The following is a 16,526-nucleotide window of genomic DNA, read 5'->3' on the forward strand; positions in this document are numbered from 1 at the left end:
TGCATTTCACTTATTTAAAACAAAATTACTGTAAGAAGTTGAAACATGTCTGCCAAATTTATTCCAAAAAATTTAAAAATATTTTTGAAATATGGGGCTGGATTTTCAGTCAGGGATCAGGGATCAGGGATCAGAAAGGGACACAACGTGTTTTTGGAACACTTTCAATACTCCAGCCAATTAAAGGCCAGGAAGCAAAATGGTTCCTGATGCTAGAGGGCCAATAGGAGGCCTTCCAGCATTCAGTGATCTGCAGCCCCACTGACTGATATAGGAGCTGCTGATCCAGGCATAGAGACAGCGAGGGACAAGGACAGGTAAGTTCACTTTTACTTTGTCAAAAGTCACAGCTGCCTGAATATGATCCTGGAGGGGCAATCACTCCAAGGTCTTGGCAAGGAGCCGCAGTTGTGGCCATGCAGCCATTGTGGGTCTGGGGGAGAGGTCTCTCGCTTGACTTTAATGCCTCCCCCCCACACTCACCCTCCACCCTGGGCTCCCCATGTTGGCCTGGCAGTGGTCTAGGTCAATGTGGGCTGGCCGCTTTGTCAGTTGGAAATTCCAGTCGGCGCGGAAGCAGGGCCTTATTAGGCCCAACAATTTACAATATTTGGTCTTAATTAACAGGTCATTGATCCGTCCTGAAACCAGCCTCATTGAAAAATGTCTTGGGATTAGGATCTTGGCGACAAGCTGGCACGGGGGTCGTCAAGTTGTGCACCTGCCCGCCTCTGATTCCAATTCTGACCCATTTAAAATCATGGTCATGGGATAAAATGCCTAGCAAAAAAGACAGTGCACTAATTATGCACTGTAAACATTACAGAAACATTCTCTCCACATGCTATTTATGACCGCCTGTACTCACGAGTTTCCCTTTGCCGATTGCAAACTTTCAATACAAAGAAAGGGAATCAAACCTGATCTGAATAACATCAAATTGCGGGCCATGGAAATGGATAAATAGAAGAAAGAAAAGAAAGAACTTACATTTTCATAGTATGCAGTTCGTGACTTCAGGATGTACAAAACACTTTACAATCAATGAAATGCTTTTGAAGGAATGTAGGAAACATGACAACTAATTTGCACAGAGCAAGGTCCCACAAACATCAATGTGCACATGATCAGATAATTTGATCCTAGGTGTTGGTTGAAGGATAAATATTGGCCAGAAAACAAGGAGAGCATTCCTCGGTTCTTCAAGTAGTATTCTGGGATCTTTTCCATCCACCTGAAAAGGCAGACAGGGCCTAGTTTAACATCTCATAGGAAAGATAGCAACTCTGACAGTGGGGCATCCTCTCAGTGATGCACTGATGCGTCCGTCTGGATTTTGTGCTCAAGTCTCTGGAGTGATAATGAACCCATAAGCTCTGACTCAGACGCAGAAGTGCCAACCACTGAAATACAGCTCATACTGGAAAATGAAAAAAACTAAGTGTGTGGAGAAAGAATGCAGAGTATGGAACGAGATAGATAATTCTTTCAGAAAGCTAGCGCATTTGCAATAGCCACCATCTGTGCTGCAAACTTTTATGATTTCATTCGTTTAATTATATTTTGCTTTAAACCTGGGCTGTGAAATTCAGCTCCATAGTACAGCTGATGCCATGGTGCTACAGAAGATTGAGTCTCGAAAAATGTTGGCCAGAATACTTCCAGCAACTTCCGGTATTCCGGTATTCTTGTATGATACGCATTGACAGTTATGGCATTGACAGACATGCCCGGCATGCACGGGACATATGCACAGTGGGTGTATCATGACGTCGAACAGCCTCTAATGATAAAAACAAAAAGCTAAAAGCTACTGCGGATGCTGGAAATCCAAAACAAAAACAGAATTACCTGGAAAAACTCAGCAGGTCTGGCAGCATCGGTGGAGAAGAAATCAGTTAATGTTTCGAGTCTTCATGACCCTTCGGCAGAACTGAAGCATAGTTAGGAGAAAGGTGAAATATAAGTTGGTTTAAGGTGGGGGGGCGGAGGGAGAGAGAAGTTGAGGGTGTGGTGATTGTGGAGATAAGCAAGCAGTGATAGGAGCAGATAATCAAAAGATGTCACAGACAAAAGGATCAAAGAGGTGTTGAAGGTGGTCATATTGTCTAAGAAAAGTGCTAATTAAGAATGGAAGACAGGACACTCAAGGTACAGCTCTAGTGGGGGTGGGGTGGAAAGACTAACAAAGTTTTAGTTTTAGATTTAAAAATAATAGAAATAGGTGGGAAAAGAAGAATCTATATAAATTATTGAAAAAAAAGGGAGGGGGGAGAAACGGGGTGGGGATGGGGGGAGGGGGAGGGGGAGTTTAAGATCTAAAGTTGTTGAATTCAATATTCAGCCCGGAAGGCTGTAAAGTGCCTAGTTGGAAGATGAGGTGCTGTTCCTCCAGTTTGCGTTGGGCTTCACTGGAACAATGCAGCAAGCCAAGGACAGACATGTGGGCAAGAGAACAGGGTGGAGTGTTAAAATGGCAAGCGACAGGGAGGTTTGGGTCTTTCTTGCGGACAGACCGCAGGTGTTCTGCAAAGCGGTCGCCCAGTTTGCGTTTGGTCTCTCCAATGTAGAGGAGACCGCATTGGGAGCAACGAATGCAGTAGACTAAGTTAGGGGAAATGCAAGTGAAATGCTGCTTCACTTGAAAGGAGTGTTTGGGCCCTTGGACGGTGAGGAGAGAGGAAGTGAAGGGGCAGGTGTTGCATCTTCTGCGTGGGCATGGGGAGGTGCCATAGGTGGGGGTTGAGGAGTAGGGGGTGATGGAGGAGTGGACCAGGGTGTCCCGGAGGGAACGATCCCTACGGAATGCCGTCAGGGGGGGTGAAGGGAAGATGTGTTTGGTGGTAGCATCATGCTGGAGTTGGCGGAAATGGCGGAGGATGATCCTTTGAATGCGGAGGCTGGTGGGGTGATAAGTGAGGACAAGGGGGACCCTATCATGTTTCTGGGAAGGAGGAGAAGGCGTGAGGGAGGATGTGCGGGATATGGGCCGGACACGGTTGAGGGCCCTGTCAACGACCGTGGGTGGAAAACCTCGGTTAAGGAAGAAGGAGGACATGTCAGAGGAGCTGTTTTTGAAGGTAGCGTCATCAGAACAGATGCGACGGAGGTGAAGGAACTGAGAGGATGGGATGGAGTCCTTACAGGAAGCGGGATGTGAGGAGCTGTAGTCAAGGTAGCTGTGGGAGTCGGTAGGCTTGTAATGGATATTGGTGGACAGTCTATCATCAGAAATTGAGACAGAGAGGTCAAGGAAGGGAAGAGAAGTGTCAGAGATGGACCATGTGAAAATGATGGAGGGGTGGAAATTGGAAGCAAAATTAATAAATTTTTCCAGGTCCTGACGAGAGCATGAAGCAGCACCGAAGTAATCATCGATGTACCGGAGAAAGAGTTGTGGGAGGGGGCCGGAGTAGGACTGGAACAAGGAATGTTCCACATACCCCATAAAGAGACAGGCATAGCTGGGGCCCATGCGGGTACCCATAGCCACACCTTTTATTTGGAGGAAGTGAGAGGAGTTAAAGGAGAAATTGTTCAGTGTGGGAACAAGTTCAGCCAGACGGAGGAGAGTAGTGGTGGATGGGGATTGTTCGGGCCTCTGTTCAAGGAAGAAGCTAAGGGCCCTCAGACCATCCTGGTGGGGGATGGAGGTGTAGAGGGATTGGACATCCATGGTGAAGAGGAAGCGGTTGGAGCCAGGGAACTGGAAATTGTTGATGTGACGTAAGGTGTCAGAGGAATCACGGATGTAGGTGGGAAGGGACTCATCCTCGGCCATTTCCGCCAACTCCAGCATGATGCCACCACCAAACACATCTTCCCTTCACCCCCCCTGACGGCATTCTGTGGGGATCGTTCCCTCCGGGACACCCTGGTCCACTCCTCCATCACCCCCTAATCCTCAACCCCCACCTATGGCACCTCCCCATGCCCACGCAGAAGATGCAACACCTGCCCCTTCACTTCCTCTCTCCTCACCGTCCAAGGGCCCAAACACTCCTTTAAAGTGAAGCAGCATTTCACTTGCATTTCCCCTAACTTAGTCTACTGCATTCGTTGCTCCCATTGCGGTCTCCTCTACATTGGAGAGACCAAATGCAAACTGGGCGACCGCTTTGCCGAACACCTGCGGTCTGTCCGCAAGAAAGACCCAAACCTCCCTGTCGCTTGCCATTTTAACACTCCACCCTGTTCTCTTGCCCACATGTCTGTCCTTGGCTTGCTGCATTGTTCCAGTGAAGCCCAACGCAAACTGGAGGAACAGCACCTCGTCTTCCAACTAGGCACTTTACAGCCTTCCGGGCTGAATATTGAATTCAACAACTTTAGATCTTAAACTCCCCCTCCCCCCATCCCCACCCCGTTTCTCCCCCCTCCCTTTTTTTTCAATAATTTATATAGATTCTTCTTTTCCTACCTATTTCCATTATTTTTAAATCTAAAACTAAAACTTTGTTAGTCTTTCCACCCCACCCACACTAGAGCTGTACCTTGAGTGTCCTGTCTTCCATTCTTAATTAGCACTTTTCTTAGACAATATGACCACCTTCAACACCTCTTTGATCCTTTTGTCTGTGACATCTTTTGATTATCTGCTCCTATCACTGCTTGCTTGTCCCTACAACCACCCCACCCTCAACTTCTCTCTCCCCCGCCCCCCCACCTTAAACCAGCTTATATTTCACCTCTCTCCTAACTATACTTCAGTTCTGCCGAAGGGTCATGAAGACTCGAAACGTTAACTGATTTCTTCTCCACCGATGCTGCCAGGCCTGCTGAGTTTTTCCAGGTAATTCTGTTTTTGCCTCTAATGATGGTTTGGTGCACAATTTGCCCTTTTGGACTGAGCAGCTCCTGTTAATGCCCTCTCTTAATCATGTGTCCAGCTACTGTTTAAAGTGATAACAATGCAACCTTTAGGTTGAGTGCTTTTCTTTCTTTTGCTGGAGCACAGAGAGTGGAAGTGGTGTGGTGAGTGTTATTGGAGGAGATTTGAAAACTGTTTTCGATTTCCAGAGAAGCAGTGCTGGGAGGCCAGAGGAGCTCGGATGATTGCCAGGGGAAAATTTGTCGCAGTTAAGTGAGCTATAGTTGCATACCTCTCAGGCTTCAGCATGACGGGCTGAAGGGGCACAGACAGCAGAGGGGGAAAGCTGTGCTTAGAGGGAGGAAGGGGAGGAGAGTAATCAATAGAAGGATCTACCCATCAACAAGTCTTTAAGGGGCCTTCTCCTGCTTCCGATTCAGCTGGGTGCAGTGTCTGAGGTGGCTACATTTCACCAAGGAGATGGTGGGTGGAATAGTCCCAGATTTGCACTAAGTGTATTAGTGGCCATGAAAAATGACATTTTATCCGCCGGCTGCAATGGCGGATTTTCATGCTGCTTCCCCCCCTTCCCAGCGCAGAGGTGTCCAGCTGCCGCCCCTCCTCCCTTTGGGTGCCCCAGGGCCCCGGCCTGACTCCTTGAGGGGAGGGAGCACGTTAATAATCCCTCATTAATAATGTGTTCACAGGAAACACTCTGGATTGTTGGCGGGTGGGCTCGGATTTGCCTGCCTCACTGTGACCTTAGTGCTTCCTTATAGCGCACCAGAGCGCATGCCCACTTCACGTCTTCACACCAGGACTGCTCCAGGCCACAGTCGGCCCCAAAACAAAGAATTTGGGGCAGCCCCCAAATTTAGTGACGCCTCTCTGAGGCACCTGCTGGCCATGGGTGAGTTCCTGCTGGGCAATGTAAGAGGAAAATGGGGCATCTCGACGTCCCTGCTGGTGCTCCTTCCCCTCAAGGAGTCAGGCCAGGGACCTCGGGCCCCCAAAGAGAGGAGGACCGGCAGCTGGACACCCTTTGGACCATCCACACAGGAATCTCAGAGCCTGTCCTCTCCTTCCAAGTCCCCTTTGTCTGTGATGCCCTCAACCTCATCCTCTGTCACCACAGAGGCAGGCCACCTCAATGTCCTCTACTCCCATTCTGGCTGCAGGAGGTTCACCAGAGTCACCAATCCGGCCATGGTCGTCATTAAGTTTCTGATCAGCTCCTCTGTCCTTTCCCCTCACCCAGTCACCCATATTCTTTCCTCCATCACTGTGGACCCCCTGGCATCACCTTCCACCTCCCCACCATCACCTACCAACCTGAACCCTTGTCATTCCAGGATGTCCAGGGGCAGGATTTTCCCTTCGGCAAGTGAGGGCGGGGCCCACTCGCCGAAGCATAAAATGACGCGTGGTGATGTCGGGCGAAACTCCCGACGTCACTGCGCCCCATTTAAATTTTCAGGTAGGCGGGGGCGCAGCAAAATCAGCCAACTGAGGCCATTGACAGAGTCATTAAACTAATTAAAGGACCTGCCTGTCCAACCTTAAGGTTGGCGGGCAGGCCAGGAGCCCCAGCGGGAATTAGAAAAAGCATGAAACCTTATCCACGGGCAGGATGAGGTTTCATGTAGGTTTTAAAAATTTTATTAAAGTTTAAAACAAAAATGGACATGTCCCAACTCATGTGACAGTATCACATGAGGGGACATGTCAGGAATTTTGTTTTTCTCTATTTTTAATATTTGTGACAGAACAGCCGATCTCCCCGAGGCAGCACTTAGCCTCAGCAAGAATAGTGCGCTCTTTCGTGCGCATGCGTGAAAGAGTGCACTCTCAGGTTTAGGGATTCCCCCCGCCCGTACAGGGAGCACACAACACTTCCGTGCAGACGTCACGCTGGGCAAGCCTTAATTGGTCCGCACATGTAAAATGGCGGCCTATCCCCAATCAGGGGCGCCGATCGGAGGCGTGCCTGTGCGTGCCCGCAATTCAACGTCGCCCCTGACGGGGGGGAAAATCCTGCCCCAGATGAATGTGCATGTTATCTACCTTCCTGAGAATCCAACCCCCATCCACATTGACCTCCCTGACCTCCTCCTTCCCACCCCAGGGTCCGTGTCTGCCTCCAAGTGCCCACCAACCACGCTCGGTGTCTCTCCCACTGTTACTGACACACCATCACCCTCCCACACTACCGGCTCCCTCTGCCCCTCTCACACTCACCATTCCCTCCTACCACGCCCACCCTTAGTTTGTTCCCCAGGAGGCAGTCGTTGACTTCACAGACCCCACTCTTGCAAGTTCACCTGGACACCCCCTTTCCTCTCTCCTCCACCCTTACTCCCTTTTGCCCCTGAACACCATCCCCCCTCTGCAATCCCCCCTCTGATGAACATGTTTCCTCTTATGAACTCCCTCCTCCCCCCAGACACCTTCCTCCCACAAACTCCCTCCCCCCACCCTCACAACACCTTCCCCCTTCTGAACTCCCTCCTCCCCCTGGACACCTTCCTCCCTCAAAACTCCCTCCTCCTCCCGGACGCCTTCCCCTCACTGAACTCCCTCCCTTACGCTTACCTCCCCATTTGCCTCATTCTCCCCGTTACACCTTCCTCTCTGTACTCCCCACCCCAACCTCACTCCCCCGACACCTTCGTTTCCCCCCCCCCAACCTCACCCCCTGACACCTTCACCCCCACTCCCCAACCTCAACCCCACCACAACCTCCGTCCGTACCCCCCCACCCCCCCCCACCCCATACACCTTCCTCTTCCACTCATACCTAGACCCTCCTCTCCCACCCTTGCTGATCATCCGTAGCAGCCCATGGTTAGGACCGTGATGTTCTGAAGCAGACCCAAAGCATCAACAGAGACCTCCTACCTTCCAAGAGCTGTTATGTGGCGGAGCCATGACCATGAGAATCTACCCAGCATGCGATGCACATGTTCCTCCAGTGTCCTGTACTGTAGGGCTCCAGCATCTTCTTCTCCTTGGATGTCCGTGATCTGTGCAAGGCCCTAAAGGTGAGTCCTGATTTCTGCATGTCTCGCTTGTCCAGGCGTGACCTGCGCCAATGTATTTTCCTGCCAGCGTAATGGTAAATCAGGCACGGGGGGGCAATTCCAGTCCGGCTTTACTTTGCATCCCATTACCGGGATGCAAATCGGGTTCACGCCGGCCTCCAGCAGGATTTGCATTCCGCCATAGGGGACACCATCGGATGATCCCGCTGTGATTTCATACTGGCGTGAAACCAATTCCTGCCCCTCACGCTGAATTGTACCCTGCCCCACCCACCATGGCGCCTGCTGCCAACAGGACCGTATGATTCCGCCCGGCGAGTGAACTGTGCCACCTCATACAACCTGACCTGCAGCCGCACAACAGGGTGAGGAGGGTGCTGTCAAGGTCACCATGGCACCAATTCTTTAGGCCAGTGAACTCTCCAGGCTTCAGCTATGTCAGGGAGGTGAGAGAGGCCCTGTTTGGAGGGAGAGGTGTCTTCATCACCTTCTCAATTATTAGAGAGAAGCAGGAGGAGCAAGAATTTGGCTTTGCCAGGCCAGTGGGATTCCTAATAGTGCAGGATGTGAACAGCTCCATATGTCTCTGCACACCCTACATGTTAATGGGGAAAGTTATCAAAATCACACCATTAATATGTGCAGTGGTGTACGACCAAGCCCAGAGGATCCTGCCCGTGAATGTCCATTAGCCTGGCAGCAGCCACAGTGCATTTGTTCTGCACTAGTCAGCCATTCCTGCCATCTTTGGCTCACCATGAAGAATCAGAGGCTGGCTGCTGGGTTACAAGAGATACCTCCTCTACACCTGGCTCATAACTCCCCTCTGCCACCTGACCATGTGGGGACAGCACCACTACAATGAGAGACATATAACAACCAGGTATGTAGTGGAGACAACCATTGGCCTCTTGGAACAATGGTTACACTGCCCGGACCACTTGAGGGAGCCCTGCAGTACTTCCTGGAGTGACTCCAAGTTTGTGGTTGTCTGCTGTATTCTCCACAAGCTTGCTATCATGAGGATGTAGGCCTTGTCACCAGGCCTTCAGAGGCCACCTTAGGAAAAAGGGAAGGAGGAAGAAGAGGAAGGCAGGAGGCATCTGAGACTATTTCACTTTGGATGGGCTGTTCATGAGTGGACACTAGACTTGGATTCCCCTGAAATGTTGTCCCCCATCTCACTGTTGCTCCACAAATTCCACACCTTTCAATCCGTCTACTATGGACAAAATCCCGAAATAAAAATACCCCAAAAAAATAATTTCAAAACAACTTTATCCAACAATGCTTCCAATAATTCATGCAAAACTGAACCATTCACTCATTCTCTGAGTGATTTTCTTCCGAGTGCCTTTGTCTATCCTAGTGCTTCTACAAAGATGTACCCCAGAGGCTGCAGCATGGCTGGTGGAAGGATGCTGACTTCTAATTGATGAATCTGCAGAATTACTTGGAGGATGACCTTGAGCAGCTCTGGGCCTTGAGAGCTGAGCTTCACGTTGCAGCACCTCAGCATAGGCAGCAGCACACTGGCCTGGCTGGCTGAAAGGCAACAGCAAGGGCACTGGTGGAGTGGCAGTGCCGGGAGGATGAATGCTGCCATTCTGAGAGAGGACAGCAGACTCATGCTCCATGGAGCCACTCGCACTCCCACAAGCAGCACCTGAGCAATCTGAGTAATCCGTTGGAGGACAGGTTGCTGGACTGCTATAGGATTCTGCATGTCCCTTTGAGCACTGGTATCTGCATGGCAACAAGTTGCTCACTTTGGCACGAAGAATAAAAAAGCAGAGTATTACTTAAATGGAGAACGGCTGCATAATTCTGAGGTGCAGAGAGATCCAGGTGTTCTAGCATGAGTCACAAAAAGTCAGTATGCCAGTACAGCAAGCAATTAAGAAGGCTAATGGAATGCTATCCTTTATTACGAGAGGATTTGAAGATAAAAGTAAGGATGTTATGCTTCAGTTGTACAGGGCATAGGTGAGACCACATCTCAACAACAGTGTGCAGTTTTGGTCTCCTTATTTAAGGAAGGATGTAAATACGTTGGAAGTGGTTCAGAGGAGGTTTACTGGATAGATATCTAGAATTAACGGGTTGTCTTATGAGGATAGGTTGGAAAGGCTGGGCTTGTTTCCACTGGAGTTTAGAAGTGTGAGGGGTGACTTGATTGAAGTATATAAGATCCTGAACGGTCTTGACAAGGTGGACGTGGAAAGGATGTTTCCTCTTGTTGGTGAGTCCTGAACCAGGGGGGGCACTGTTTAAAAATTAGGACAGAGATACGGAGAATTTTTTTTCTCTCAGAGGGTTGTGCGACTTTGGAACGCTGCCTCAGAAGGTGGTGGAGGTGGGGTCATTGAATATTTTTAAGGCGGAGGTAAATAGATTCTTGTTAGGCAAGGGGATCAAAGGTCATTGGGGGTAGGTGGGAATGTGGAATTCGAAACACAAACAGACCAGCCGTGATCCTAATGAATGTTGACTCAAGTGGCCTACTTCTGATCCTATTTCATATGTTCGTGTGTAAGCTTGGCTTGCAAGGTAACACACATGGATTTCATGTCCTAACTCTGAGCTTCCACTATAGCAATCACATGTTGGGTCGCTATAGCCTGTGCTACAATGGAAGCTGCAAAATGCCAAAGTTTGTTTCCCAGCAGCCTGGTGATCGAGGTGGGGTTGTGATGGCGGGATTGGCCTCACCTCCTGGTTCCCACCTCTGACATGAAAATGTGACCTTTTATTTTAAGACTAACCTTTATGTCAGGCCTAGGTTGTGGTCAGTAAGAAATTGTGACACCAAAACTTAAAAGCTGTACTCTACTTTATAGCAGTACATGCACGCATAGTCTCACATGAAAGCATAGATAGACCAATGGAAAATAGAATGATAAATGCCCACATCCCTGTAATATTACTGAAGATATTACTTTTCAGTCTTGATTGATTGATTGAACAGAACTTTCCTCACAGATTTGCAGGCCTAAGCTTTGTTTCCCTTCAGCGTTATTCTTTGCAATAGTTCATATTCACTTAAACAAAGATCAATTCAAAGGTAGTCAGAAGCATTTGTTATCTTGATTGATTTCTTTGTGTAGGCTGACACATTAACCTTTCTAGAACAACTGGATTACATTTCTCCAGTCCCTATATAAACTGCTTGGGTAGGAGTCATCTAACCTGGAGAAAGAATGGCCATTCTTTCCTGCACCTGTCAAATTTGACTAATGTGGCTTACCAATTGATTCAGTGCATGTACAGCATTCTGCTGTTCTGCCAAGACAACAACAATTCGCTTGATAAAGGCTCGCTGTCTCAGAGGAGATTCACTGACAGTTAAGGTGAGGATCTTGAGAAAAGAAGAATACATAGAAAATGTAATAAACAATCTAGTTACTTATCAATGAAATATGCTTGGACTCAGAAAGTAGTAATACAGTCCCACTTCTCAGCTTTAAGATTAATGAGTTTAATACATCTGTGAGCTCCTGATAAGAGCAAAAAAATGTTTTAAAAAGTCTTTTATGATAAAGTATCTTATAAACGCACCTTCTATGAGGCAGTAAAAGATTTTCAGCGGATTATAAAATTATTTGTGGCAGTTGCATATTAGTGTAGCTAATATATACAGCCATTATTTATAGGGCTATTCAAAGTACTAAACCTGCAGTAAGAACCACAGATGTCTAAATAAGATATGACAAAGGAATGTGTCATATGAGAAAGAAAAACTGATGCAGATTTATTTAAAAAGGAATTGTTTTCTGACCAATTAATTCTGAACTATTGCCCTTGTTTTTGTAAATATCACTTGGCTTTCTGTAAACTCACAGACTCATAGATGTTTGCAACACAGATGGAGGCCATTTGGCCCATCGTGTCTGCGCCGGTCAACAAAGATCTGACTACACTAATCCCATTTTCCAGCACCCTGAAGGCTATGGCAATGCAAGTCAATATCTAACTACTTCTTAAATGTTATGAGAGTTTCTAACCCAACCACCCTTTCAGGCAGTGAGTTCCTGACTCCCACCACCCTCTGGGTGAAAAAAATTCTCCTCAACTCCCCTCTTAGCCTTCTAACTCTTACCTTAAATCTATACCCCCTGGTTATTGACTCCTCTACTAATGGAAAAAGTGCCTTCCTATCCACCCTATCTATGCCCCTCATAATCTTGTACACCTCTATCAGGTCCCCTCTCAACCTTTGCTTCTCCAAGGAAAACAACCCTTCTGCAAGTGGAAGTTTCATGTTCCATTGTCCTATTCCAATCTCCCACTATCAATCTGGAAGGAGATCAACAGAAACCCTGTGTAATATGTGTAAATGACTGGCCTGCTAATTCATTTCAGAATGTTCTATTCTGGTGGACAGCGGTGTTCCCCAAGGGTCAGTTCTAGGACCACTGCTTTTGTGATATGACTTGGATATTGGAATATAGAGTAAAACTTCAAAATTTGCCAATGATACCTAACTTGGACGTGTAGCAAGTAATGAGAACGATACCAATTTACTGCAGCATGACATAAAAAGGCTAGCATAATGAGCAGTCAAGTGACAGATGGAATTTAATACAGAGAAGTGTGAGAGGTGATGTGTTTTGGAAAAGGAATAAGCAGAGCAATGTATGCTTAATGACACAGTTCTAAAGAGCGGGTGGGGGAGGTGCAGAGGGACCTGATGGTTCATGTGCATAGATCTTTGAAGGTGTCTGGACACACTGAGAGAGTGGATAGCAAAGCATAAGGGACTTAGGGCTTCTTAAATAGAAGTATATGCAAAAGTAGAGAAGTTATGCTGCACCCCTATAAAAGTCTGGTTAGAACACAGCTAAAGCATTGCGTCCAATTCTGGTGACCTCACTTTAGAAAAGATGTGAAGATCCTTGAGAAGGCGCAGAGGGGATTTACCAGAATGGTTCCAGGGATGGGAGATTTTAGCTACAAAGTTAGGTTGGAGAAATTGGAGCAAAGGAGGTTGAGGGAAGATTAAATAGAGGTGTACAAGAAATCTGACAGCTTTAGATAAAGTGGGCAACGAAAAGCTGTTCCCATTAGTTAATTGTACAAGGACTAGAGGCCACAGGTTTAAGATTTTTAGCAAGAGATAAAGGAGGAATGTGAGGAAGAACTTTTTTTACACAGCGAGTGGTAACAACCTGGAAATCTCTCTAGGATGGTGGAAGAAGAGACAGTCAATAATTTCAACAGGAAATTGGATGTGCACATGGGATAATAAATTTTCAGGGTTACAGGATGGAGTGGAGGAATGGGGCTGTCTGGATTGCTGTACAGAGAGAGAGACATGGACTCAATGGCTGATTGGTTTCCTTCAGTTGACGTAATGATTCTGTGGACAGAATTTTCCATATATGAGATGAGGTGCGGTGGCGGGCGGTTTTGGCAGCACCCATTCCACTGTCTGGAATGACGAGAACGCATGCTCAATTCTGAGTTTGGAGTCTCATTAATTATGCAAAGGCGCGTATCGGTCCGAATCATCTGGAAGGTCAGGAGTTGATCTGTTCAGCTGCGTCAGCAGTTGAGTTTGAAGGTCTGGACGCCATATTTAAAGACCAGTTCAACACACAATCTCACCCTCTCCATCCCACTAGAGATGTCTGGCAGTCACAAGAAGAAGGCCGAGAGCCTGAAGAAGAAGGCAGTACTCCACTTCATGCATCAGGCCCTCCAGGCCTTGATCAGAGGAGTGCAGGTGCACAGGCAAGTGCTCTATCCCAGGGATGGTTACAGGAAGCATAGCAGCCTCACCTCTCTGGCCTGGGAAACTGCAGCGGAGCAGGTCAGTTCAGCTGGCACCTGCACCTAAAGTGCCACCCAGTGCAGGAAGAGGATAAATGATCTCATTCACTCCGCCAGGGTAAGTCATCCTTCAACTCCCTCCCTCAAACTCTCATCAAGGCATCATGCACTCAAACAGCTACTCACTTCAGGGATCTCACACAATCATTAGTGGGGGACACATATCAACATTCATTCTCTCACCGAGACTTTCACATCACCACCATCCCATCTATCATGTTGCTCACACTCCATCCTCTGGCCCTTCTGGGGAGGACTCACCACACACAGGCAACATCTCACCCAACTCCTGGGAAGCCTGAGATGGCAGCGAAGCCAGTGAATCTCGCAGCCTGGCTATCTTCATCCAGAGCAAACCTGACATAATGATGGGTCTTCCTGTAAAGGGCACCTGGGACTTCCTTTATGCATCGATGTGTTGTGGACTGAGAGATGCCGCACAGGTCCCCTCTTGGTCCTTGGAAAGAACCAGAGGCCAAGAAATTGAGTGCCGTGGTCACCTTCAAAGTCACTGGCAGGGGATACCCCCCAACTCCATCTGGCATCAGGTCTTCATGAAGAATGTTGCATATGTGATGTACCAGAGCTCGGGACTAGCGCAAACATGCATGGCATTGCCTCTCACTCGTTTGTAAATAGGAGACTCTTCTATAATGAACCCTAGGTCTGGCGAGTCTCCCCGGTTGTCTGGGTCTCTCCTCCTGACCCTCCTGTCCATGTTCTGGCTCTGCTTTACCATGTACCTCCTGCTGGAGCTGCGCAGGGAGTCACCTCTCCCTCCTTCACATCCTCCATTGTAGTAGGACTATGACAAAGGCAGCATGGAGCCCTGAATCCATATGTGCTTTTGCCTTCTCTCTGAAAGGAAACATTGAAGACATTAATCATTCAAGGGGCAAGAAAGTGAAACTCAGAAGATGACACATTTGGAAACTGTAAGGGTCCATAGTCTTTCCTGCCCTACTTGCATGCTGGCTGATGTCACCTTGTTCCTGAGACACTGGCACACACATCGAGGTGACGAAGATGGCATCGCAGATAGGCAACATCTTCAGCCCTGTGTGGGATACTAAAGTTTCAGTTCGATGAGTGACCCAACCTAGCTCTGTGCTCCAATCTCTGATGTGGCATATTAATGACCAATCAGTTGCTCATGGTCAATGAGTGGATGCCCTTTGGCCCATTAGGAGTGTCAAATCTGGTGAACATGTGACAGGCCTTCATTGATGGAATGCCATATATGATACAGCTGTGCCTCCTTCACTATTACCTGCAATTCCAAATTCTACATTCCTGTGTGTTACCCCTGAGATGCAGCGACTGTGATGTGAAGCCACTGAGTTCTGTGTAGCCCTTTAACAGTGCTAATGAAGCCATTGGCTTTTAGTGGCTTTCATCGCAAGAGGTCTTCCTCCTTTCTTTCTAAGCGAGTCCTGCTCACTCCTGTGCAACAAGAGGTTGGAACGCGATCCGAGAAAGGCCTCCCTCGTGTTCACCCTTCTCCCTCACTGCCATTCCACAGTCTTCCCTCCCCATTGCCCCCCTCGTGTTCATCAACCCCACCCTTGTTTCACAGCCTACCCCAGGTTGAAGTGCTAGTTTCTGAAAGTGGAGGCCTGAATGAGTGCCACAGCACAGCGGTGTTCTTCGGGACAATGTAGGCAAAGAGCAGGAGCAGACCAACCCTACAATCCCAGCAGTGTGGCATTCATCGCAACAAGACCGGGACTATGGCAGGTAGGCTATGTATGTTCCACTCACCTCGAAGTTACCAGCGGACTGAGTCTGACTTGTGCATGCCACCCCTTTTCAAATGGATTTGAGGCCAACATAAATTCCCACTCATGTGACCAAGATTGGAAGGCCTGGCAAGATTCCGGCAAGCAGCTGTTTTAATGAGCATTCATGACATGTTAATGAATGCAAATTGCATTTGTGCAACTAGTCGGTGGGATTACCAACCCATAAACGCACTATTGGGAGAATTGTAACCTATTTTTATGACGGCGGATTTGTGACTTTTTGCCTGCCGCTGGATTCTCCGCTCCTGCCCGTCACAAAACCCATCATGGGCAGGATGGGAAAATTCCATCCTATAACTATTTTTGGAAATAAAGTCACTTGGTAATACAGAACTGGAGCTTTGCTGAAAAAAGAGGCATGCTGTCAAAGATTTTCATCTTGCACTTATCAGGGCAGACACAAAAATAACAAATTTTCTTTGAAATTTGGCATTCTTGCATCTGGCCTAATGGATGTCAGATGAAAAGCTTCAACAGCATGTCCCTTTTTTCAGCAATAATCTGTTGTTTTCCTTGTTTTGTGAGGTTTACTAGGAACTTTAAATGCTGTAGTTTGATGCTACCTGCACCTATCAAAATTGCTGAGATGGTGTCCTTCAGCCTTTTTGTAATTGTTTCACTGGTATTATTTCTCAGTCAAGCATACTCCTTGTGGCAGCTAGTCAAATTCTCATGTTTTGCACAGCAGCAAATAGCTTGGTTGTTTTTTCGGTGAGAACATGTGAAAAATGTGAAGCATAATAAAGCGCATAGTTGTTATGCTAACTCACTTCCAGTGTATCAAAGACAGCAGCAATATTTTTAGTTTCATTTCTGGTAGCCCAAGAAGTAATGACATTTTATGACAGAAAAGTATTAAATGCCATTTACTTCATTCAGTGGCATCTCTCATTTTAACATCAACAGAAAACAATGAAAGGCGATGGAAGGTGACTTGCTGATGTATAAACATGTTTAAATGTAATGTATAAATGGTACATTGGGTATCTAAAGGGTTCAAAACCAAATTATACTATTTATTAAATGCCTTGATTGTCACCA

Source organism: Cetorhinus maximus, chromosome 1, assembly GCF_964194155.1.
Source record: "Cetorhinus maximus chromosome 1, sCetMax3.hap1.1, whole genome shotgun sequence".
Taxonomy (NCBI): Eukaryota; Metazoa; Chordata; class Chondrichthyes; order Lamniformes; family Cetorhinidae; genus Cetorhinus; species Cetorhinus maximus.